Source organism: Acinonyx jubatus, chromosome B2, assembly GCF_027475565.1.
Source record: "Acinonyx jubatus isolate Ajub_Pintada_27869175 chromosome B2, VMU_Ajub_asm_v1.0, whole genome shotgun sequence".
NCBI lineage: Eukaryota > Metazoa > Chordata > Mammalia > Carnivora > Felidae > Acinonyx > Acinonyx jubatus.
In genome coordinates, this window is record NC_069385.1 from 148,036,264 (window position 1) to 148,061,900 (window position 25,637).

Genomic DNA, 25,637 nt, shown 5'->3' on the forward strand with positions numbered 1-25,637 from the left:
CCTCAGAATGTCACTTCATTTGGAAATAGGGTCTTTGCAGATGTAATCAGGTGCAGATGAGGCCATTAGGTGGGTGCTAACCCAATAGGACTGGTGTCCTCATAGGAAGAGGGAAATTTGAACACGGAACTCCAGAGACAGAGACTTGGACTGATAAGGCTGCAAATCCAGGAAGGCCAGGAGACAGGGGGTGCTTCTGGCCCTTCTAGTCCTTGTGTCTGCTGAGTATTGGTCATCATAGCCGTCCGGTCCACCTCTATTCCGTATTCCCTTCCCATCAACAAGCACTCCAGCTGGCCGAGTGAGGCTCATCCACACTGCCAAAAGTTTGGTCACATTAACAGTGCTCCCTATATCAGGTTATTACAGTTTTCATTGACTTTTTAATCACAGTGCATGAGGTCATTGACAGGTACCCCTGGGAAATCTCCTTGAGCTCTACACATATTCCCTATGTAACCCCATTGTATAGTAGTGCAACCTCTCCTCTCTAGTGCGTCTGAAACAGCAGGGTTGTATGTAGTAGGTCCTGAGTTGTCAGCTTAAATCTTGGCGCAACTGCAGATAATAGGCGCCACCAGTATGGTGGACACCATGGCACCCCACCAGAAGGGGGTGTAGCTCAGTGGTAGAGCGCGCGCTTAGCATGCGCGAGGCCCTGGGTTCAATCCCCAGCACCTCCACATGGCCATCCAGGAGGGTAAGCTTTTGAACGAACTCCATGGGTTTGACTCCAGAAGGAGTTCCAACCTGACCTCTCACTCTTTCTTTCCCTGGTGGCATTTTCATGCCGGGCACAGTGTGGAAGGATAGGGAAGAGCAGAGAATAGGAAAAAAGGGAAAGTTTCTTCTCTGTGTATTCACTTGAGGATAGTGAGAAAAAGAGAAGAAATTTGGTGCAATTTGTCCCAGGATTCTTACTCTTTTCTATCTTTCCTTTTCATGGTTGATAATTTAATACTTAGTCATTTCAATTCCTAAGGGCTTGGTTCCTCCAAACTGACTGCTTCAACACTGCGGTAATTATACCTGCACTAGGTAAAGACAACACGGCTATTCTTATGTCAGTGGTATGCCTGTCCTGGCATTCAGATCAGTGTGGAGCTCGGTCAAAAGTGAACCTGCAGGAAGGAAGCATGGAGGTGCTGGGGATTGAACCCAGGGCCTCGTGCATGCTAAGCACGCGCTCTACCACTGAGCTACACCCCCTCCTGGTAGAATCCTGTGGTGTCCACCATACTGGTGGCCCCTATTATCTGCAGGTGCACCAAGATTTAAGCTGACAACTCAGGACCCACTGCATACAACCCTGCTGTTTCAGACGCACTCGAGAGAGGACACATTGCATGCCAACCTGCAAAGCCCTTAACACAATTAGCCTCATAACTGTCCGACTCTCAGAGGACTGCGGGCAGCCGGCTTCCTGAGTAAAAGTTCCTGTCCACCACCAAGGAGAGTTTCAGGATGGAACATTCTCTTGGTTCTTCAGTTTCCTTCCCTCCTATCTGCAGAGCTCTCAGAAGAAAAGTGGTGCGGGGGATACACAAAAACAGTACCTGTATAGGATCAAGCGCTAAAAACAAACAAAACAAAACAGAACAGAACAAAAGAAAAGAAAAAAAGGACAAACCAGTAAGGTGAGGCCACTCAGAAAAGTGAGGTCCAGGTTGGGAGACAATGTGGAGTAAGTACTTCACAATATTGGTGTGAAATGAGGAGCAGAGTGTGTCTGTCACTTCTTCCCTAAATTGCTGTGCCAAACATCTGTGTCTAGGGAGGTGGGGTCCTCACTCTGTCTAGACGCTGCATCTCGTTCTGAGAGCCGGAAGGACAGAAGACAGGAAAGTAGACTAGCAAACACACTCCTGTGTACATAGAGCCTCTTTCAGAAGAAAATGCTCTCCAGGGGAACTGGAAGGAAGGAAAGAAATGAATTTGCTCTTTATAAGCCCCTTCTTACAGAACACACCAAAACTCATAGTGAAGTTGTTCAAGCCCAGAGTGTAGGTGGGTCGTCACTTGAACTCAGGGCCACTTCCACTGAAGACACATGAGGATCCGTGGTTCCACACGTAGTAACGCACAAACCATTATAAAGAAAGCTTTCTCTTCTCTCTCTTTCTTACCAGTATAGACTCAGGTTTTCTTATTGTATCCATTAGATTACATTCCTTCATTGTTCATTTTCCATTTTAATACTCAGGGCTTCCAACATTTCTCTAGAGGCCCCGTGTCCTTTTGAGCCTACCGTCATCTTTTGAGCACTTTCTTACATTCTGGCACAGAGACATGGTCTAGGGTCCTCTTGTGATTCCCCTGCCCCAGCCCTGGGGTGACAGCAACTTCCTCCAGCAGCCTTGGCTCCTGCTAGTGGGGATCTGTATTAAGAAATTAAGATAGAGCCAAATTATGGAAAGAGCCCAAATGTCCATGGACTGATGAATGGATAAAGACACGCATAAAGATGATATGTATACATATAAATAAGTCAGAGAAAGACAAATATCATATGATTTCACCCGTGGAATTGAAGAAATACAACAGACGAACATAGGGAAAGGGAAGGAAAAATAAGATAAAAACAGAGGAGACAAACCATAAGACTCTTAAAGATAGAGAACAAATTGAGGGATGAGGGAGGGAGGTGGGTGGGGGATGGGCCAGATGGAGATGGGCATTGAGGAGGGCGCTTGTTGGGACCAGCACTGGGTGTTGTGTGTGAGTGATGAATTCTTGGGTTCTATTCCTGAAGCCAAGACTACACCGTATGTTAACTTACTTGAATTCAAATAAATAAATCTTCAAAAAAGAGAAATTAAGAGAGGAGACTAGCCCTCCTCGTTGTCACTAGGGCAGCACTGTTTCTGTGCTTCTGTGCTGGCAGACCTATGACCCGGCTCCTCATTGCCGTCTTCTCATGAAGCTTTGAGGGGCCCCAAGGTCAGGGCGGGCTGAGGAGCATGAGCGGGTCTCGGGAAGCACCATCACCTTCATCCTCACGCGGCTGCACAAGAGACGCCATCTAGGCGGTTCCGAAATAAGGAGTCGTGTGTAAGGATGTCTGCGCTCAAAGCTTTGTGTCCTCAGGACGCCCAGCGGGTAGATGGCTGCGACGAAAATGCTTCTGAAAAAAGTGTGCCCACACCGGGGGTGTAGCTCAGTGATACAGCGCGTGCTTAGCATGCATGAGGCCCCGGGTTCAATCCCTGGCACCTCCATTCCCCAGGCTGCTACATCTCGAGGAGGGATCTTTTGATCCTGGAGTGAAAAAAATCCAGGTTTCTGTCTGCAAGTCTCCATCCTCCTAGGAGGAGGATGCTATCTTGGCGACCTTCTAGCCACTTTGGAACACAAGGTAGAAATTCGTGCTCATTCACTCAAAGTCAGCCTTTTCATCCTCCACCCACCCTCGGCAACCAGCGCTGCATTCTCCAAGGTCTTCACTCCGCCATCACTAAGTTGGGAAAGTCAGAGTTCCAAAAGCAGGAAACCCTCTGACCGGAAAGGGCATCTGCTAAGACAGTGAAACCATACCCACCTAGTCTTTCCTGCACCTCGAACATCAGGAGCCAAGTCAACAGGGTTTTCCTGGATTTGAGGGAAAGTTTAAAATTAAAGGCCTAGAAAATCTGAAAAAGTCAACCTGCTTCGGTACCTTCAGAGGAAGGTTTCTGCTCTGCAACAAAGAACACAGGATTGCGGGATTGCCCAGTGATGAAAGGTGGCCCGGCTGGCTGCATAATCTGCTGGGCCCTGGTCAGGGACTGCGGCTGGCCCTGATGACATGTCGGGTGACAGACCGGGGGGAGGCCAGCCTAGGCCGCTCCTTCCCTGAAAGACCGAGAGAGAGATGTTCAAGGACACCGAAGGTAGCCACTCATGGCAAGCACTTGCTCCTCTCCCTGCCCTGTTTGGATTCCAAAATAAGAGAAGGGGGCAGAGTGGGGGAAACATCCCCCTCGCACTGGTCCTGAGCTCAGACTCCGCGTAGCTGGCAGAGCACGGCCTCCTGGAAAGGCTGTAAGAGAAGACGGATGGCAGGTGCCATGAGCACTTACAGGAGAATCAGAGAAGCCACTCACCTTCTCCCCCGATTTAGGGCAATTGCTTTTCCTTGTGGGGCGACTGGACCTTTCTCCACAATTTTTCAATCCACGGTCCTGATAACATAGTAACTTTGGTGAATCCATATGAATTCAATCATACAACCCAGTTTATAAAGTAAAATAGTCTTTATGCCTGACCTAAACCAGGAGAAAATATTGCACGGAGAGACTTGAATGCGAAGCAAGAGATTTGAGGGAAAGAGCAGCTAACTTAGTTTTGAAGTTATTTCTACACCCAAGGTGGGGATTGAACTTACGACCTGGGGATCAAGCAGCCCAGGCTGTACCGACTGAGCCAGGCAGGTGGCCCAAGAGCTTCTATCGTTGATCACGAAAGAGGTGATTGGTTTGATGTGCGCCAATTCAGTGTTTGTCGCAGATAATGAGCCACTCTCAGGAAACCAAACCACTGTATGAATCGAGAGGTGTTATGAAGGCTCTTCTTCAAGACTGTGGGAACCTTGTATCTCTTGCCCCGCCCCCCGGGGCCCCGTAAGCTTGGGCGACATTGGAGAGTCACGCAAAATCACCAGTTTTCTGTGTACTAACTCACATCGGCTCTAGCGGACATGTTCCACCCAAAGTAAACGCTCCTTTCCTGCAAGAAGGGCCCCCAAGCAATCCCATGCCTCCGGGTTGCACACAACATCCTCAACATCCAAGCCGCAGAAGACGTGCTGTCCACTCTTCCCGAGACCTGAGGCCCGCTGAGTCCACCCATCCCGCACACCCGGCGATTCAGCCAAACATAGGTCCTAAGATCACGTGCATTTATTGTTTCCTCCAAATGTCTTCATTAATTTTAATTCTGTACATATTATAAATGTGTAGTTATTCATAAGACAGAAATGTTTTTATGCCACACTACAGTCTGTAAATGCTGTGGGTTTCTCAAATTGTTATAAATAATCGAAGGAATACTAAAGAAAATTCTAAATGACTTATATGTTTGTATCTATTGCGGAGTTCTGAGAAGATAATTTCCTTACGACAATGATTCTTAAACTTTAGCAAGACCATGTTCTTGAAATCTACAGTATAAATGAATTGTATGAAAGACTTTGTTTTCTTCTGATGGGAGACGTCAGTTGCCGCTTACACATTCTTCCCGGAACATTCTTCCTGTGATCCTCACGTCTTCCTAATATCCTATCCCTGTCTCTCTCCCCTGTTCCTCTCATCTCTCAGGTCATTGTCTCCACCTTCATGGCAGAAGTTGGTCTCTGGCTCAGGTTCCTCCACTCCAGATGCTTGAACACACACACACACACACACACACACACACACACACAATCATGAGAGTGCCATCAAAATCAGCTTGTCTCCCAGACTTTGTGATACGTCCCCCTTTCTAATAAAGAGCTTGTTACCAAAACTTGGTGATCCAAATGGGACCATCATACATCCTCGCACTGTGCCATGTTGCCTGATCTATTCTGATTGTGATTTCATTTAGAAATTAAAAAATAAAAATCTAAAGTGTAATTGGAAAAATCTCAAGAAGTGTGTGTGTGGGGATTTCAGTATACTACTCAGCAACACCCTTTTTCATTCATTCCTACCTTGAATGTTATATGCGTGTGCATGTGGGGTGATGGCCAATCATAGGCACAGTGAAAAGACCCAGAAGAATCTCTATAGTGTGTGTGTGTGCGTGTGTGTGTGTGTGTGTGTGTCACTGTGGTGTGCATGTTGTTATGAGAAACTACTTGGCATTAGGCCATCTTGGTTTCACTGGTGACATGGGGAAAATTGTTGAACATCGCTGGCCATTTGCACAATGAACTGAGCCTTTTAATTCTCCCTCCTGCCAAACAGTCTTGCAGCGAACCTACCATTACTGGTAGAGTTTTGTCCCTGTCTGGAATGTCTAACTTTTCAGGGCTCCAGGAAAGAACAGTATGAAGCATTCTTAAATGAAGGATATGTTCACTACTGAGATTAGAATACTAAAAACGTTGACTAGAATTTAAATAAAAATTTGAGAAAATAATCAATAACTTAAAAATAAAAGTGGAAAGCAGATGACAACCAAGGTCATAAAGATTCAGATCTGAAAACCAATTTCATTCACTGACATCAATAACTTCCTTCTTGGTATTCCTTATTATGGATACTAAATCAGTTTATTTTATTTTGCCATTATTCATTCGACATTTCTAGGTCAATATCTTTGATGCAACATTTCGCTAATGTCTTGGCAATTACAGTTTTTAATAAAGTAGCATTTTATAAAAGTAGCCTGGATCACTAACGTTCTTATGTAAAATATTGAACATCTGCTCCCATAGCTTTTTAATTCAGTCTTCTTTTCAAAGAGCTCTTTTTATTTTGAATTTATTTTATGTTTTGGTGTTAACATAACTTAAGTTCTAATGGCTTTGTTCCTTGATTAGCCAACACGTTTCTGCAAATAACCCCATTAGCACCTCACCATCAATGAAAACTACAAAGCCAAACTTAACCTATGAAAGATCACATGTCCACCTAAAACCAGAAGGACCAATTTTGGTCTGCATTTTTTGCAATCATTTCTATCCTCATCATATTGAGATACTACCAATTTTTTGACGAAAAAACAAAAAGAAAAAGAAAAAGAAAACCATCAAATGAACCTAATTTAGTCTTCAATAAATTAAATTTTAAAAAATATATAGTTTGGAGCCTGCTTCGAATTCTGTGTCTCCCTCTCTCTCTGCCCCTCCCCCATTCACACACTCTCTCTCCCTCAAAAATAAATAAACATTAAAAAATTTTAAACATATGTGTGTATAATTTTAAAATTCCAATTAGCTACTAATGTTAAACTGTAAAATTTTAAAAGTTTTTAAAAAATGTTTAATTATTATTTTTGAGAGAGAGGGGGAGAGAAAACCCAAGTGAGGGAGGGGGCAGAGAATCCCAAGCAGGTGCTGCACTGTCAGTGCAGAGCTCAATGTGGGGCTCAAACCATGAACCGTGAGATCATGACCTGAGCCAAAGTCAGATGCTCAACCAACTGAGCCACCCAGACTCCCCTAAACTATAAATTTTTTAAAATAGACCTAAACACTTAAATATAACAAGATACGAAAAAAACATAATTTCTCAGGTTTTCATATGCTTTTGGGTTAGTTGACAGGTTAACCCTAAAATATCATGTGCCACAATATGGTCCCACTACACGTGACTAGTGAAGTAAACCAAAATATATCACCTAAAATATGCCACTTTGACATAAAAATTACTTTGACCAGAAGGCAGTTAAGAAGCAGCAAACACAAGAAAATCTCTCTCTACCCTTCCCCTTCCTACCTGAAGTCAGGATCTAAAGTCTCTGTTTACAGGAGACGGACATGTACCAGCCTGGAGAGGCACCAGACGAAGATGCAAACAGACCTTTTCCCCATTAGTTTCCTACCATGTCTTTACTTTCCGCCTTGCTGCCCCTATCGCCTAAAACTGTCTTCCTCAGTCCTGTTGGTCCTGTTGTTTCTCTGAAAATTTCCTGCTCTTTGTAGAAGATGCTAAGAAGTTCTAAGCTGATGTTTTCAGCTACTGTTTGTTGAGGTTCATCCCACACGATATATACTTCACACGTTAATAAACTGTTTTTTCTCTTATTCATCTACCTTTTGGTTAGAGCCCCAGTTGAGAACCTCGGATGGGTAGAGGTGAAGTTTTGCTCCCCTGTACTAGTCTGTTTCCCTCTCTTTGTTCTATTCACTGAGCAGGCGGACAGCCCCCATTAGACCCACACACTGTTAGGTGAGCCAGGTCCTCTGGGTATGCACGTGGGGGTCAAAGCCATCAAAAGTTTCCCCAACATTTTTAAGTCCTTATTTCCACGTCTACACTCATTTCATGGGGAACCAGTAGCAACTAATGGAAGTCAGCAGAGACAGGTATGTCTCTGAACTTCTCGGATTATGAGGCAGTGTAGTTCAGCGGTCGAGTGCATTCCTGCCCTTCCCCTTCCGTCTCTTAAACCACACACGGACAGCCTTTCCTCACTTTCCTCTCATTGAATTAATTTACTCACTTTGCCCTGTTTATATCAGAGTTCGGTTCATACCCTGCTTGGGTTGCCTTTGCTCCTGACCCATCTCAACACCACGGGCCTCATCGTTACTGATGATGTCTGTCTTCCCAAGGAATATTTGATTGAAGGAAACAAAAGAGAAGGATCTGGAACTGGGGACAACAGAGTCACATCAAGCCTGAGGACTCGATTCCACTGGCAATATCTTGCAGAGTCATGAAAGAGAAAACAGAAAGAGAAAGAAAAAATAACAGATGAGATTCTCAGTCAGTTATCTCTTAAAGGGCATTATTTTTTCAACCGTGCCTGGGTCAATGTACCAGCTGCAGGCCAAGGAGAAACAAACCTTCCCAGTGGCAGTCCCTTCCCCCTCCATCCCCACCCTTCTGTCTTCAGCTAGAAATTATCCTGTACAGTCACCAGAAGGAGCAAGCAACGGGTCGTGACGCTTTCTAAACAAGTAAAGTGGGGTCCTCCACAGAAGAGAACTAATCACTCAGTGCTTCCAAAGGTGAGAAACGTGGGGGTGGGAGTCAGGGGGTTGGTGAATCCACAGTGTTCTGGTGCAACCAAAATAGGTCTCTCCTCCTTACAGGATGCAGGAAAAGTACTGTTTTTGTCTGAAAACATTCTCATCCCTCCACTCTTTGTACACAACTTAACAGACCATGTCCTCCTTCACCGGTTCCTGAGGTGAATTCTTCAGAGCTCTGACATAGGGAACTTAGGGATTTCATGCCATCAGGTTCTCCTCTGCATCCCTCACTAACCGCCCACCCCTACTGTTTTTAACTCTCTAAATAAGGTCATGCCTGTTATACAGAAGTTCCGATCACATAGAGAGCACTGGAAAAACATGTAAAGGCTCTGGAGTCAGAATGAAGGTCGTCAATGGCATAGACAGGAAGCAAAATGGTCCCTTGGCCATTAGCCATAAGAGCAAAAGGACTGAGTCCCATCTCCTCTCCCTGACTCCTGCAACCATGAATCCCGATGAGAGAGAGACAGTGCTACGTACTGGTTCAGAGCAGCTAGCATATCCTGGATGTCATTACCCCAGCTCCCAGAAAACTGTTGTCACCTAGCCCGTACCATAACCAAGTACTTGGAAGGGCAGTCCACCATTCCAGTAGGCCAGCTGCTTCAGAGAGATGGCGAACTCCAGAACATTAGCCCACCGCCATACTCCATCTGCTCCTGAAATGGTTTCTTATCTCAGAAAGAATGCTGTGCAATCACAGGACACTCAGCAAATTCATGGATGGTGGTTTGGCCAGAGCATTGTGAGAGGTAAAGGCAAATCTCCACCCAGGGTCAGTTTCTATTCCGGTGACAACATACGCCGACCCTGTAGTGTGAACTTGGTCAGATGTAACGAACCCGACGCGAGGTGGGTAACTGGTTCCTCTGTGGAATGATAACATGTGAAGACTCAGGGTTTGTGATGTTGTGAGTTTGGTCACTCAGAAGAGGCTCGAACCAGATCTATTTTGCTGAGCCCATAGTGACCTCCCAGCTCCTTGAACAAGGACAGTGGTGGCAAGGACAGGAGAAGCTTACAGACTTAGCAGAATGGGGCATCTTGTCCACCTGCCCATTCAGATTCCCCTCTGAGGACAGTGCTCTTTGGAGAGCATTCACTTGGGGAAGAAATGCCCTTAGACTTTGTACTTTTGGAGAAATCTAACCCTCGGCCTCCTCCCCAGACCTCTTTGTCACCACGTCCCCAATAATTTTCCCTCCAAGCCTCTCTGTAATCATCCAGCCAAACTGTGAGATGCTCTCAGTAATTACCGCAGACTATATATCACCTCTGTCCTTGCAGGCAGAGCCAGCAGGTGCCTGAGTGAAGCAATGCTCCCCGGGAAGATCCGCCTTCCCCACTGGCCATCAAGTACGCTGGAACCTGCTGGCTTTCGTGTGGTGCAGCAGAACCACCGGGAAACCCGGCTGGTCTTTTCCCTTCTTCGGTTGTGGGAAACACCCCATGAGGCTGAAAACGTAGAGAAAATGTCCCAAGTGTAAGAGCCAGGGAACATAGCTGTTTTCTCTGCCTGTGGTCCGTGGTTGTCGACCCTGCTCAGATACTCTGCTTCTACTTGTGGTGAGCTGATGCTGTCCATGCCCAGTGTTATGGCTGTGTGGACTAGAGAGACCTCTGTCATGACTGGAAGCCCCCCGGTCCCACTGTAACTTGGTGACTTGTGCTCGAGAATCCAAGCTCTCCTGGACCCAGTAGCAAGCTACAAACTATTTTATTAAAGAGGATAACAATTTTCAGAGGATGCCATAGTCTTTCCTCTAAATCCCAAAGGTGCGTCCTGTGACTCACTTGTAGAAAAATGCATAAACTCCAAATACCATCTGCGTCTTCCACAGACACTCTGAATGCTTTGCTGGGTCACAGAGGTCAGCTGTCACTGTGGCCTTCATACAGCCTGGAGCTGCTACAGACTTCCTTTGTTCCGGGCTTCACACAAAATAGGTAGCTTTTCTAGACACAGAGAGGGGGCTGGTAGTTGCCAGAAGCAGGGGTGGGGGGCAAAATGGGTGAAAGGTGTGATTCCCATTCATAAAATAAATAGGTCCTAGGGATGTAAGGCACAGCACGGTGACTATGGTTGGTAATACCTTACTGCATATTTGAAAGTTGCTAAGAGGTTACATCTTCTCATCATAAGGAAAAAAAAAAAACATTTTGTAACAGTATACAACATGAGCAACTGTGCTGGTCATTTTACAAAGCATACAGATACCCATTATGCTGTACATCTGAAACTGATAGAATGTCATATGCCAATTATACCTCAATTTAAAAACAACTGGTTTAAAAAAAAAACAAATCTGGTAGCTTTTCAAGTACAAATGACTCTGTATTGTCTCCGAAATTTAAGGAGGCTCACTGGACATTTTACTTCTTTTCTAGTGGGACGAGCCAGAAGCAACAGCTTTTTGGTCACCCCTGAAGGGTTATGTCAACACGGTCGATAGATAGATCACAGAGATGACAGGCTCCTGAACTCTTGTGGGCTGTGCTTTCACACTGCAGCCTGCACATATTAACCAAGGAGTCTATACTGGCGGCTGCTTGTAATCAAAGACTCAAAACCAGGTCCAATAAGCATGTTATTATCAATATAACGGACCAGCGCGATATCCTGCACAATGGAGAGGTGAGCGGTGTCCCAGGACTCGATCGTTAAAGGCTAGGCATGCCCTGTGCTCCTAGGCGAGACTGGAAATATCTCACCGGCCCTGCCCGTCGGAGGCGAACCATGCCTGATGGCTGTGTTACTCTGCCAGGGCTGCCGAAGCAAAACACCAGAGATTCAGTGGCTTCCACAACAGAAATTCATTTCCTCACAGTTCTGGAGGCCACATGTCCAACGTCAGGGTGTCAGCAGGTTTGGTTTCTTCTGACGCCTCTCTCCTGGAAGCAGCCCTCTCACCACGTCCTCACGTGTCTCCTCGGTGTGCGTGCTGTCTGCGTCCTCGTCTCCTCTTCTTGGAAGGACACGGTCCTTACCTGAGTCATACCGGATTAGCCCGTACTCATATGACCTATCTTACCTTAATTATCTCTAAGTACAGTCACAGTCTGAGGTTGGGACTCAGTGGGTTGGGGCTTCAACACAGAATTTTGGACAGACAGAAGTCAGCGCGGAGCAGTGGTCAGTTTCCGACATGAAGAGTGAAATATTTTCTGCGGCAGTAGGTGCACACGAAGTACGAGTGGCCGCGACATTTGCTCCAGGAGGGAAATCCTACCGGACGTGGAAGTGACCACTTCATTCGGCTCACGATACTATGCTGCCATTTCTCACAATGACTCTGCTCTCTGCACAGGCCAGACAGGCAGCGGGACGGCCAAGTGCTAAGAATCACCGCCCTCTGCATCTTTCAAGTCCTTGCCGGTGGTTCTTGTATTTGGAATTCTTCCAGGACCGCAGTATCCTTCGCAAATATTATTTCCGCAAGTGGAGAGAACTCTGATGGCTCCCGACTGGCGTTTCCTAACTTAACATCTCACATGTCCAGAACCTGACCCAGATCTCCTCGAACCGAGAGGAGGCTGGCCCCACTTGAGCAGGGAACTTGGCACACAGCTAAAAATGTACACAGTAAGTATTACTTTTCTAGTCTTCCCCATAGGAAGTCCACTCACCGAGGCAATTGTAAGAATGTTTGGAGATGACTGAACACTATTCTGAGCTGACATTAGGTATTGGAACACATTAAAATGTCGCTGTGGTCTATGGTTGGGGGGGGGGCTTATACAGGTCATGTGAACAGTAGGATCAGGTCTATTTTACTGCAGGCCTATTTGGATCCCTGAGTCTGCCCCATAGCTATTTCCAGACCCAGGATGCCTTGCTGCAGTAGACACAGCCACTCCTGTATCCCATCATCACAACTGGGTCCGGGAGCCATTGCAATTGTAGCGTCCATCTGTCCCTCCGGGCCTGCAGAGAGTAGCCCCTGCAGACACTTTTACGAAGGATGCTGTTTTCTCCTCACCAACACATTCCTCAAGGACTCAGAGAAGAGAGTCCTCTAGACCAGGAGTTGGCAAACTTTGTGTAGATGGCCAAAAGGTAGATATTGTAGAATTTGCAGGTCACATGGCAAAATCAAGGCTATAGATACTTATATAACGATTTTTAAGCATGACATTAAAGTATAGTAATATTTGAGTACAGTTATTATTACTACCAACAAAGAATGGAATTATCTTTGGGGGTGACATTTTGTTTAACTGGAGTTCCAAGTTAGTGTTCCTGATCACAGAAATTTCTCAGCATTCTTGGAGATAATGAAACAACGGAAAGAAGAGAAAAATGAGAGACAAGATGTATTTCCTTCGGTTTCGTTTATTCTCTGAGTGGTGCCTGGGACACTTCACAGGACACAGAGGAGGGGGGAGGCCTCCAGAGCTTCCCTCATCCCCACCCCCTCCTGTCCCCTCCTCACTGACCACCCCGCCGGGACAAAGATATTGGGCAACTGGACAGTCGCACTTAAGGAATCCAAAAACACCCAAAGACACCCAAAAACTTGAAAACAGTCCAAGTACTGGCGAAAAAAAAGACAAGAAAACACTCCTGGTAAGGAGCCGAAATAGCTCAGCTGGGAGAGCGTTAGACTGAAGATCTAAAGGTCCCTGGTTCGATCCCGGGTTTCGGCAGGTGCAGTTTTGGTTCCCGTGAAGGAGCCACGTGGCTGTGTTCCAGTAACACGTCACACGTGGACGCGGGGATCCGGATTTCTTACACGTGCCACGTGTCACCAAGCGTTGTTCTCCTTTTACCTTTCCGCCTCTTACGACGGTAGCAGGTGCTCGCTGGGGTCGCACCTGCACGCGGTGCGCGTTGTCCACTGCGAGAGCCGGGCTGGTGAGCCCTCCCTCCGCTCCCTCCGCTCCCTCCTCTCTGCTCCCAACCGCTCCCCTCCCCTCGGCTCCCCTCCTCTACCCCATCTGCCTCTGCTCCCCTCCCCTCCTTACATCACAGTGACAGCGACACGTCGTCCGCACTTTGTCAGGGTCCCGCGTCCCTGTTCCTTCCTGTGACCAAGGTTCGCACAGCTGGGAACAACAAAAGGGGGCTGCGATCGCGACCCTGTTCCTGAGTGACAGCACAGCCTCTGTGCAATCGGCCCTTTTCAGTGGCTCAGTCATCTGCATGAACACCTTGCTCACGGGAACCAAAACAGCACCTGCCGAAACCCAGGATCGAACCAGGAACCTTCAGATCTTCAGCCTAACGCTCTCCCAGCTGAGCTATTCCGGCTCCTTAAGAGAGGCCTTTCCCCCCGCGCCCCCCCCCCCATACTTAGACTGTTGAACTGTCGGTTTTTTGGGGGGTGTTTTTAGATTCCTTAAGTGCGGCTGTGCAGTTGCCCAATATCTTTGTCCACCCAGAAAGACTCGGAGTCTGCGGTCTTCCTCCGTGCACGGTGCTCGGACTCTTGGCAGGGTGGTCGGTGAAGAGGGAACAGGAGGAGGGGAGCCCCGGCCCGGCTCTCGCAGTGGACAACGCGCACCGCGTGCAGGTGCGACCCCAGCGAGCACCTGCTACCGTCGTAAGAGGCGGAAAGGTAAAAGGAGAACAACGCTTGGTGACACGTGGCACGTGTAAGAAATCCGGATCCCCGCGTCCACGTGTGACGTGTTACTGGAACACAGCCACGTGGCTCCTTCACGGGAACCAAAACTGCACCTGCCGAAACCCGGGATCGAACCAGGGACCTTTAGATCTTCAGTCTAACGCTCTCCCAGCTGAGCTATTTCGGCTCCTTACCAGGAGTGTTTTCTTGTCTTTTTTTTCGCCAGTACTTGGACTGTTTTCAAGTTTTTGGGTGTCTTTGGGTGTTTTTGGATTCCTTAAGTGCGACTGTCCAGTTGCCCAATATCTTTGTCCCGGCGGGGTGGTCAGTGAGGAGGGGACAGGAGGGGCGTGGAGGACGAGGAGGAGGACGAGGAGGACAAGCCGGCGCCCACGTCCCCGCGCTCCTCACTTGGTGACAGCCCCCTGCTCACAGACTGCCGAGTCGGAGGGGAGGGTCTGCCCTGGGGTGGAGGCCCGCTTCTGGCTTCCTCCCGCCTCGCCCCCGCCCTGCCGGGCTCCGTGCCTGGGTGCCTGGAGGTCCCCGCTTCCCCCACGTGCCTGATCCCGGGGCCTCTCCGCGCACCGGGTCCCTGCAGCCCCGCCGAACGCAGGTCAGGTGGCCGCGGTCGGGATCCCAGGAGCAGAGCAGGGATCCGCGGCCTGCGGGACGCCTGGTGCGCAGGCACGCGGGGGGCCTGGGGACTGGGCGCCCACTCCCCCGAGGGGCTGAGACACCCCTGGGGCAGAGGCAGAGGGACAGGGAGAGGGTGTGAGGCCCCGATGCGGCGTCGCGGGCCTGGTCCCCTGATAAAACGGGCGCACTGGGACCCGCGCCCCCCCACCCCGCGGCCTTCCCTCCAGGGTCCCCGTGCTGCGGGAGGACATCCGCGCGGAGCCCCTCCCGGCCCCTGCCCCAGTCCCTTGCTGACCTTCAGCGCTGAGCTGACCGCAGGCCCCTGCCCCAGTCCCTGCTGACCCTCAGCGATGAGCTGACCAGCACAAGGCAGCAGGAAGACCGACGAGCCCGTGTGCGGGTTCAGGTGGTCCGGGTGGCTCTGAGTGGGTCAAAGGCCGAGGGGAGGCAAGCCCAGGAAGGGGTGAGGCCCGCCCTGGACACCTGCTGGGCAAAACCCTATTGGTGAGAGACCCAGGCTGGCCGGCAGCGGGGCCCCGTGGCTTAGCTGGTCAAAGCGCCTGTCTAGTAAACAGGAGATCCTGGGTTCGAGTCCCAGCGGGGCCTGGAGTGTCTGTGGGTTTGCCCCTTCCGCTGAGGGGTGCTGGCCCTTTCCCTTACACTGCGATTTCTGCATTTTTTTTTTCTACCATAGGCCCCCCCCCGCCCCCCCCCCCAACTTCCCCACCGTCTCCCCGCCGCCCCAGACTTTGGACAAGGAGAATCCCAAGACTTTGGAAACAAAATGGAACAGACTTCAGAAACAGCCACACAACGCAGGAGTGTAAGAAAGCAAAGAGCTGTGCGACGATCTTAGCCTGTTTTCTAAGGGTGCCTTTTCGTGAATGCAAGCACCATGCAGTGTATTCCAATCCTGATTTCGTATAAAGAGCTGTGCACGGATTAGCCGAAGTCCGGGGAGGGAATACAGACTGCGGGCATGAATCTTAATGTGGTGGTGGCCAGTGCCCTTGAGGTCACAATTCAACTGTGCTATAATTATACCATATTTACAGTCTACTATATAACTATGTTATAATTATATTTACAGTCTATTATATAACTATGTCATAATTATAACTATAACTGTATTATAATTCAACCCCTGGGGACCCTGGGGTGGCCGTGGAGGTGGGTGTACTGAGTCCAAGACGTGTGTGAAAGCGTACTGTGAGTGTCGACTGAATGTCGGGCCCAGTGCAAGGAGACAATGGACAGGAAGCCCATCCTCGCTGCCAGCCTGGCCCTGAGCGTCTCTTCCCCACCTGCTGTACTCCAGCCATCAGAATTGCCCCCAACCTCGGCGGGCGTCAAATCAGGGCTCATATCTGCTGTGCTCTAACAGAAATCCAGAATCTCTTCTGCTGTGCAGAGGCCGCGCCTTCGTGCTTTTGAGATAAGAGTCTGGAGTATAATATGTGGTCATCCCAGGGGCAATAGTTTGTGGCTTTCTCCCCAACATGGATTCTTCCTCTTGACTGTACCCATCGTTCAGAAAATAAATAGATAAATAAATAAATACATTTTTTTAAGGAGAGGGAAAATACCATTAAAAGTGGTAATAAAATGTAAACTTTTTTCCTTTCTTCCTTCTCTCTCCACCTGTCAATGTATTTTTCGTTTGCTTTCTTAATGTCATTCTAATTAAGTAGAATTAACATTGTGAATTATCAGCATGAATTTTGTTGTTCAACTTTTTTTCCTACATCAGTTAACAAAATATAAGTTTTAAGGTGTCATTATTATGGAGTTTCGAGATGGCCAGGGTGGATCTCGGGGTTACCGGAGTCGTCCGTGTTAGGATCAACAAAAGGCTGCACCTGCCGAAACCCGGGGTCGAACCAGGGACCTTTAGATCTTCAGTCTAACGCTCTCCCAGCTGAGCTATTTCGGCTGCCTAGAGGAGGGTTTCCTGATAATTGGTTTTGCAATACTTAGATTGTCTTCTACTTCCAATTTAGGAGATTTCAGATTCTTCAAGTGTTGCAAACTAATCGTCCAATACATGTACCTATCCAGAAATCTGGGGGATCTCTTGTCTTCCGCCTGTATTAATATTGCATCCAATTCCTGGCAGGTGGGAAGGTGGGTGCAGGAGGAAGACAGAAAAGAGGCGTGGGGTTTCCTCCGAAAGCCTTTCTGCTCTTCTGCAACTTGGCTAATCCAGACACATCTCAGAAAATTAAGGAAACCAAAGAAAACATTTCGAGAGGTCCCTTACATAGGAGAAAGTCTTTGTGACCCTGGGTCAGACAAATATTTTGTAGATACAGCAGCAAAAGCATAAAAGTTTGATAAATTTAACCTCATCAAAAAGCTTTAAATCCTGCTCTGTGCAAAACTGTTTAAGAGAACAGCAAGGCCAGTCACAGACTGGGAGACAACCTTTGCAAACCACGTTTGCACCTTTATATCTTATAAAGGATTTGTATCTAGAATGTGTAAAGCGCTCTAAACAGCCAACAAAAAGAAAACACGATTTTAAAACAGACAAAATATTTAAGCAGATGCTTCTCCGAAGAAGCAATAAGGACTGCAAATAAACAAAAGGTGTTCCACATCGGTCATTAAGCAAAACATGAATTAAAACCATAATGATATACCCTTGCACTCATGACTTGCTAAAATTTAAAAATGCCAGGCATACCGAATGTGTGCAAGAATGCGGAGGAAATGAAACTCTCGTATCCTGTTAGTGGCAAAGGAAAACAGCATTACTTTGAGACACTCCGTCAGTTTCTTAAAAAGTCGAAGATATACCTTCCCCGTGATGCAGCCACTCACATCCTAAGTACGTATCCAAAAGAAAAAAATAAACCTATTATGTCCATACAAATTCTGGGACACGAGTATTCATATGCTTGTAAGAGCCAATAATGGGAGAGAACCCAAATGCCTTTCCATGGGTGAACTGATAAAAAAAATTGTGGTCTATTCATACCATGGAATATTCCTTGGCATAAAGTGGAATAAACTATTGATATGTACAACATGGATGAATCTCAGAATAATTATGATGAGTGAAAGAAAATCAAAAAAGTAGATATGTGATTCAATTTGTGTAAACCTTTAGAAGCAAACTAATGTATAGTGACAGGATTAGATGACCGGTTTCTTGGGGTTGGAGAGGCAGGCAGGAGTATGACAGAAGGTGAACCCATAAACGTTTTCTTCCTCTCTCTCTCCCCTTCCCAGCCTCCCTCTCTTCTCCTCCCTCCTCCCTCCCTCCCTCCCTCCCTCTTTCCTTCTCTTTTCTAGACTTGCCAGAGAGCCGTGGGGTTAAGACCATTTCTCAAGATACGGAATGGAGGGAAGCAGCAGGATTGGAAATAAGTGATAATGATTTTCATTTTGCACGTAGGGTGTCAAAGTACTTCCTTGATTTTCCAGAGCAGGAAATCCCGGTCTTGAAAATGGCTGGTGAGAAAGGTAAGGTTCCATGTAGAGGGTGAGGGAGGAGAATGTGTACAGACCCTTGAAGAGGTGGGTGGGTGCAGACAAGATGGTCAGTGAAGATTAGGTACAATGATCTATGGTGGAGGAAAAAAACGTGGAGAAAAAGAGAATGAAGTCAAGTGAAACTTCCAACTGGAGACTTTCTGTGGTAGGGGTTCTCAAAAACAAAACAAAATACAGGCATTAGGACGGTAAGATCTTAGAGAAGACTGACCCTGACAGGGAAGAACTTAGGAGCAGGAATAGTATCAATTTGGATTTAGAATTTACTATTTTTGAGTATAGACAAAAAAAAAAATTCCGATTTAGAAATACAATTAGTGGAGTTAACAGAATGCATTTTCTGGCGTGAGCACGCATGCGCGCGCGCGCGCACACACACACACACACACACACACACACACACACACACAGCCTTGCCCAAGAATACAGAAAATAGCTGTATTTCCTAATATATCACAAACCAAGCAGCTCTCGCCTGGGGGTGTAGCTCAGTGGTAGAGCGCATGCTTTGCATGTATGAGGTCCTGGGTTCGATGCCCAGCACCTCCAGGGGCACCTCCCTTTTTCCTATCCCCAGTCACCAACCAAATCTGCTTTTCTGCCTTTTGTTACTTTTTTTTTTCTGCTCACATGAAAAGTAAACATGATTGGCGCAACATCAGAAGGAAGAAAGGGGGAATAAAGAGACTTATTCAACAACCCCGAATGCGCCAACATAACCAGCTTTGTCACACAGAGTATCATTTTACAAAAGGAGGTAAGAAAGAGGAAGAGAGGGGGAGAGAGAAGGGAAGAGAGGAGGAGAGAAGGGGAGAGAGTGGGGGGTGAGGAAGAGGAGAGGGAGAGGGAGAGAGAGAGGAACCCAATTTCGTTAGCCTGAACAGCTAATCCTAAAGACCGAGGCATGGGAAAAATTAGGGTGACGCGAGCAGGATTCCAACTGTCTCTGGAAAAGTACTTTGGCCGGCAAACCAAAGCCTTGGACAAACCACTATTGGTGAAACTTCATCACATACCGGGAATAGAACACATGAATCCCAACAAGGACTTTTGTTTGTTTCTTCAGTAAGAGCCTGAAAAATGACAGAGTAAGGAAAATCCCCACTCAACCTGCATTAATTTTGGAGACAAAGTAATGTTCTTCCTCTGCAGCAGAGAATGCTTCGCTTTCCGATAACCAGGGAATGGAGAGCTCTCGTCTTCTAAGAAGTCAACCACGCCCTTGTGTCCTTTCCATCTTCCCATCCCACTGCGTCTAAAGAAGGTGGAGGAGCCCTAGGTGTGCTGTGGAGGCAGGAGACCCTCCCTGTCAATAAACCGGCCCTGTGGACAGTATTCCTACTCAAAGAGTGTCCTTTGGGGACTGGTGGAACTGATGGCCTAAGTGACCTACACGTTCTGTGATTGCTTCTCTCAAAGTGGCCACTCTGGGAAGCCGCCCTGCAAGGCGTCCACGAAGGATCACCGTGCTATGAGGGAGCCCAAGCTAGAACCGTGAAGAGAGAAGGGAACAGAAAACCGCACAGGGTGGTGCCCCCTGGCACCTGTGAGGCCAGCCTTGCTACCAGCTCCGTGAAGAGCAGAGAATACCCCAGCTGGCTATAGGAGCAGAGGAAGGCCCAGCCAAAATTGCTGACCCAGGGAATTGTGAGCAAATGTGATAGATGTCTGTTTAAAGTCACTCGATTTTGAGGAGTTTGATACACAGCATTGTACAACTAAAATCGTCCCAGACTGGCAACGATAGGCAAAGAAGACATCACCACCTTATCCGGAAGCTGATAGCAGGAGTGGGACTTTTACTGGTGTTCTCAGGAAAATGTAAGGCCATGATGAGAAGTATAAATGTTTTACAGATGAGATCAGTCTAGGAGCAATCTCATTTTTTTCCACAAATACCAATAAGTTCTTTACTAGTCTTTTAAAAATGTTTTAAGTTTATTTATTTAGAGACGGGGCAGAGGGAGAGAGAGAGAGAGAGAGAGAGAGAGAGAGAGAGAGAGGGAGGGAGAGAGAGAGAGAGAGAGAGAGAGAGAGAGAGAGAGAGAGAGAGAGAGGATTTCAAGCAGGCCCTGTGCTATCAGTGGAGAACTCAACTTGGGACTTGATTCCGAGACCCTGATCATGGCTTGAGCCGAAATCAAGAGTCGATGCTCAACCCACTGAGCCACCCAGGTGCCCAGGTGCCCCCTTTATCTTCTGGTCTTAATGGACAACTTTAAGTCCTTACTCTACCCACTCCTAACCGGCACTCTCCTCCCAGACACATGAATGTCCGAAATTCAGGGTCAGAGATGTCTAGAGAATTCCAGACTCCGCTTGTAACGTGTTTAAGAGACACCCTCAAGGGGCTATCCTGTAGATACTTGAAATATGCCTATCCAAACTCAAACTATTCGTTTCCCCCTTACTGCTGCACATACACGCCCAAAGCAAAAGCAAATCAACAAACCAGTCACAACAAGGACAAAAAGAACAGAACTGTCTCCCCTCCTCCTATAGTTACTATTTTGTGCAGAAGGCGTCACCATCTGCACAATTCAAGCTGCAGGGCTCCCTAGGTGTAAGTATTTGCTCTAGGAAGAGCCCGAGCCCTGTGATTGGACCTCGTTCCTCGTTCCAGATTTCTCCCTTGCCTTTCATCCTTAAATTCTTGTTCAACTCGTCTGGATCCTCGAATGAACCTCGGAAGTTGCGTGCCTAGATGAGGACAGAGTAGAAGTCGCTGGATTGTACACGTCAGGGCTGTATCGTGCTCTCGCCCCCTCAGCGCCCTGCTTCTCAGAAGCCAGCTGAGCCCTCAGGCGGTGACAAGAGGAGGGACACGCTGGCGGTCGTTAGGCGGCGCCCTTTCCGTACAGAAGCTGGAAATAATGCAGAGGAAACAGGAAACAACTCCTCCAGAGGCCGTAACTCCGACCCTCATTGAGAGGCTGAGACCCCACTGAGCTGCAGACCTCGTTACAGCAGGTGCAGCCTGAACTCGCCGAGCTGGGCGCGTCTACTTTCTCCGACGGAAATACAACGTGAGCCGCGGATGCGGTTTTCACTTTACAGGTGATACCGCCCCCTGCGGCTGGGGGTGTAGCTCAGTGGTAGAGCGCGTGCTTCGCATGTACGAGGCCCCGGGTTCGACCCCCGGCTCCTCCACCTGTGCTTTTTCCTCCACCATTACGTCGTTCCCGCTGCGTGGGATTTGGTGCCGCCCGGGACGCGGGCGTTCTCGAAGAAACGCGGGAGAAGAAGGCACGGCCGCAAGGCCGCCTGACGCCCCACGGGGCAGCCACATCCACGGGGACGTCTACCGCGGCAGTAAAGGGAAAGAATGCATCTGTGACGTTTCCTAGGTTTGAGGAGCACCATGCGGTCCAAGGCGCGGGGGCCGGGCTCCTCTGCTTCCCCCCCGCGCCCAGGGTGCCCCCCACCGCGCCCCCGCTTCCGGGGACGCCAGGACCGCGGCGGTGCGAACCCCGCCAGGCTCCCGCGGGGTGGGCAGTGGGCGCCTACCAGCCCTGCGGGAGTTTAAGCCGTAATTTGGGAGCCGGGGCGAGATGGTAAGGGACAGGCCCTGGGGTTGGCGGCTCGGTTATTTTATATTTTATTCCGAATCGGCGCGACTCTCGCAAGTGTACCCAGAACACACCCTCGAAGACCCCAACTAACCCCACCACCCCCTCAAGCAAAACGCCTCCTGGAGCTAAGTCTCGGGGACCCGGACATTTTGTTCTTAAATCTTTAGATGGATTAACACCTCTCGGAGCACCACACCCAGAGTCCCGGGCCACTGGGGTCTTGGTGGAATGGGTTGGGTGTACCAAGGTCCTGTGTTCACACAGACCAACACTTGTTACAGAGACGGCGCGGACGGCGCAACCGGGAGCATCTCTGCGAGGCGCCCGTTTCCCGCGCGAGCCCCGTGGGTGAGCGCACCAGCCTTCGCCTGCTCCTTTTGTGTTTTCGACCGGGGCGTCGAGAAATCTGAAGGACGGTGCCTAAATCCCCTCCTTTGGAAAAACTAAAAGCACGTTCCTCATCGCTCCTCCAGGATCACAAGAGGGAGCAGGGACCCATCCCCGCCCCCCGCCCCCCCCCCCCCCAGCTGGGTTTCCTCCTGGGCTCGCGCCGCAGACGGACCCTGTACCAGCGAGGCCACAGAACTTCCTGCCAGGGCCATCGCTGGGCTGTGGTCATCCAGGCGTGTTGGCGACACGCTGCTGGTGGAATTACCTGAGCAAAGGCTGAGCGAGCGAGCGTCCCTTGTGATTCTTCCTCCTGACTCCCGACTGGGCGCAGGAACCAGCAGGGGAAACCGCTGGGACCACCTGCCTCCATTTTGCCACGCGCGGGTTCTCCAGCACGATCCTGCTCCTGCTCTTTATGGCCTTGGTCTCGCTGTGATTGGTGTGGAGCCCTGGAACTGCCTCAGGGAAGCTCTCCGGCAGCTGCTAAATAAAAGTCAAGACAGACAGTAAGTCCCCCTCGGGCCATGTAATTCACGAGGGCATCCCTATTCGGGATACACTTTTTCCAGGGGGAGGGAGTAACTGACCCCAGAACCTACAAGCCGCAGACCCGGACATGCATGGCCCACCTCAACTCAGGTTGGAACCCCAAACGTGCAGCTCCTCCTCGGGGCAGTCTGGCTGTGTCACGGATTTCCCGCATCAGTACCCCAGGGCCTTTGCACCTCCAAAGCTTCTCGCTGTCACCCGGGCAGGAAATGCTACAAGAAGGGCACAAAAGGGCAGAACCCGAATCGTTGCCTCAGGGAACTTAGACCCAGATGGAAAGAGGGTACAGATCCCACATAAGAACCAGTATGTGTGTGCTGTCACATCTGGTCAGGACCCGGGCCTGGGCCTCACCCTCCGGAGACCCACAGCGAGGCACCTGGGAGGCGCTCTGGACGCAGAGCAAGGACCTCTTCTCGGCAGGTTCGCAGTCACAACAGCCCCCCCCCCCCGGGGGTTGTGGACAAATATCCCCACCTCGATCACCACAGCGGCTTCCCTGCTGTTGTTGGAAGGGACCCCGGAGGTCGCTTCTCCTGTCACCTTCCATCGGGCTCTTGTCCCCGTGCGGAAACTGTACCTTCTTGACTCTCTCCATTAACTGCGTGTCGCTCTCCGGTTCACCCCTGCAACTCCTCCGCCCCGAATCGCCCGGCGAGGCTCCGTCGTCGCTGGGAAGTGGCCGGAGCGCGCGCCCAGAGGGAGCCGACCTTGAGGAGGAAGGCGGTGAATAACCCCGTCGCCCCAGGTGACCTGTGGATCGGAGACAAGATGTTGGAGCAGGACTCAGCGGCTGCCGACCCCCTGGGGACCGTGCGGGGGGGGGGGGGGGGGGACTTGGCGAAGGCGCGCGTCCCTTTGTCCCCGGACGGCTCCGGCGCGCGCTGAGCCCCCCCCCCACCCCCACGGGCGGCGGGTGTAGGGAGGCGTCCATAGGATCGAAGCGCCTCCCCAGACCTCTTTGTCCACCGCGAAGGTTCCAGAACCGCCAGCCGGGAAAGCGCGGCCGCAGGAGCTGAAGGGAGCGGAGCTGCCCGAGGAGGGGCACCGGGGCGAGCGCGGAAAGGAGGAGGGGGCGGCGGCGCAGGACTCGGAGAGGAAAAAAGGGGCAGAAGGGCCGCGGGGTGGGTCTCTGCGCCCGCATCTCCACCAGAGCGCAGGCTGCGGTGCGGGGGTGGGGCGCCTCGTCTCTGTTCCCACCCGCAGGTCCCCGTCCTCCTGCGAAAAGTGGGCTCAACCCCGGGTGCCCCACGGGAACGCGTAGCCCCCTTTGCCCCGGCTGTCAGGGCTCTGGGGGCGGCTCGCTACCTCTGGGGATAACGTTCCCGCTGCGGGTTCAGGGGGCCTCCGAGGCACCCGAGGCGCCCTCCCCTGGACGCAAGCCTAAACACCCGTCACAGGAACGAGCTGGGGTCCCAGCGCCCGGGGCTGCTGACCGGCCGACCTTTTGCTGCCCAATCAAGATTCTGGGGGGCGGGCGGGGGTGCAGGGGCGAGTGGGGACCGGACGACCGGCAAGACAGGTGTCTCCTGGGCCAGCAGTGTGTCCACTGAGGCAAGCACAGCTGAGGGAAACGGGGGGGGGGGGGGGGGTCTGAGATAGTTTCTCCAAAGGCCTCCTTGTCTTTCTTCTTCCCACTTCTTAGTAATAATTACGGATAAATCTTAGTAATAACGAAAGCGGTCCCGTGCTCTCCCTTCGGGTGGATTCTGTACTGTGGGAAGCAGTCTGGTCGGGAGATTAAGGGACAACTAAAGTGCGCACTTTGCGGAGACGGAAAAGTACCGGGCCGAGCTACCCGGCTCCGAACGCTTGGAGGTGCCGGGGATCGAACCCGGGGCCTCGTGCATGCTAAGCACGCGCTCTCCCGCTGAGCTACACCCCCTCGAGGGCAGGGGTTTCGGGAATGGCCACTGCACCGTCTGGATCGGTTGGCAGGTCCTTCCACCTCCGAAATCTTGGGACTGAATCCTGCCTCGCAGCTGCGCCCGGGGAGAAACGCGTCCGGAACCGAAGGCCCCCACCTTCCTCCCAAGGCGGCCTGCTGAACCTTCAGATCCCCCTTCTCAGAAAACGTCCTTCTCTGCCCACGAAGCCACCAGACAGACAAAAGGTAGCGTGGGGACACAAGGACGCGCCCCGTGGGCACCCTGGAGACGATCGGCTCCGGTGTGGACTTGGGACAAGAGGGAATTCATTCACAGCACGCGACCCGCCACACGCGACAAGGCTGTGTGTAGGCCACGTTCAGCACCGGCTTTGGAGACGCGACAGCGCCTCTGTTCGGGCGCCGCGGTGGCTCTGGTTTTGAGAACAACACACGAGAGGACACGGCCCTGCCCCGACCGCGTCCGCTGCACAAGCTTTCTGCGCACCGAGGGGAGCGTGGGGACGCTGGGAGCAAACTGCGACACAAACGCGCCCTCTGTGACCCCTCCCGAAGCCCGCGCGTCCCCGACTGTCCTCAGTCCCCGAGGCGCGGAGTCGTCACTTCCCACCTTTACGCAAAATTCGGTGCAAATGTTAACGCAGATGCGAGTTTTGGAGAAAATCCTAAACCTTCTGGCCGGAGAGGGGACGGGGAGGAGCGGACAGGTGCCCGCAGAGGTCACGTTGTTACTGCCCTGGAGAGGCCCAGGGCTTCGACCTGGACCGGGCTGAGGAGCGGACCCTCGGAGGGCTGGAGCAGGGCGAGCGCAGGGGAGATGATGGAGGAGAGAAGAGGCCGCGAAGAGGAGGAGGAGGAAGAGGGGGAGGAGG

The 25,637-nt window shown here is 50.4% G+C and overlaps 11 non-coding genes across 11 annotated transcripts; 6 read left to right on the forward strand and 5 right to left on the reverse strand.

The window, feature by feature from the left end:
• Positions 1-611: 611 nt before the first annotated feature.
• On the forward strand, positions 612-683 carry TRNAA-AGC (transfer RNA alanine (anticodon AGC)). The gene has a single exon. It is a non-coding gene; the product is annotated as a tRNA-Ala (tRNA).
• A 454-nt stretch (positions 684-1,137) lies between these two features.
• On the reverse strand, positions 1,138-1,209 carry TRNAA-AGC (transfer RNA alanine (anticodon AGC)). Its single transcript has one exon. It is a non-coding gene; the product is annotated as a tRNA-Ala (tRNA).
• Positions 1,210-3,146: 1,937 nt separating this feature from the next.
• Positions 3,147-3,218, forward strand: TRNAA-AGC (transfer RNA alanine (anticodon AGC)). The gene has a single exon. It is a non-coding gene; the product is annotated as a tRNA-Ala (tRNA).
• A 10,021-nt stretch (positions 3,219-13,239) lies between these two features.
• TRNAF-GAA (transfer RNA phenylalanine (anticodon GAA)) lies at positions 13,240-13,312 on the forward strand. Its single transcript has one exon. It is a non-coding gene; the product is annotated as a tRNA-Phe (tRNA).
• A 531-nt stretch (positions 13,313-13,843) lies between these two features.
• Positions 13,844-13,916, reverse strand: TRNAF-GAA (transfer RNA phenylalanine (anticodon GAA)). The gene has a single exon. It is a non-coding gene; the product is annotated as a tRNA-Phe (tRNA).
• Positions 13,917-14,346: 430 nt separating this feature from the next.
• Positions 14,347-14,419, reverse strand: TRNAF-GAA (transfer RNA phenylalanine (anticodon GAA)). Its single transcript has one exon. It is a non-coding gene; the product is annotated as a tRNA-Phe (tRNA).
• Positions 14,420-15,400: 981 nt separating this feature from the next.
• TRNAT-AGU (transfer RNA threonine (anticodon AGU)) lies at positions 15,401-15,474 on the forward strand. The gene has a single exon. It is a non-coding gene; the product is annotated as a tRNA-Thr (tRNA).
• Positions 15,475-16,728: 1,254 nt separating this feature from the next.
• TRNAF-GAA (transfer RNA phenylalanine (anticodon GAA)) lies at positions 16,729-16,801 on the reverse strand. Its single transcript has one exon. It is a non-coding gene; the product is annotated as a tRNA-Phe (tRNA).
• A 2,042-nt stretch (positions 16,802-18,843) lies between these two features.
• TRNAA-UGC (transfer RNA alanine (anticodon UGC)) lies at positions 18,844-18,915 on the forward strand. The gene has a single exon. It is a non-coding gene; the product is annotated as a tRNA-Ala (tRNA).
• A 2,529-nt stretch (positions 18,916-21,444) lies between these two features.
• TRNAA-CGC (transfer RNA alanine (anticodon CGC)) lies at positions 21,445-21,516 on the forward strand. The gene has a single exon. It is a non-coding gene; the product is annotated as a tRNA-Ala (tRNA).
• Positions 21,517-24,690: 3,174 nt separating this feature from the next.
• Positions 24,691-24,762, reverse strand: TRNAA-AGC (transfer RNA alanine (anticodon AGC)). The gene has a single exon. It is a non-coding gene; the product is annotated as a tRNA-Ala (tRNA).
• Between the last annotated feature and the right edge of the window lie 875 nt (positions 24,763-25,637).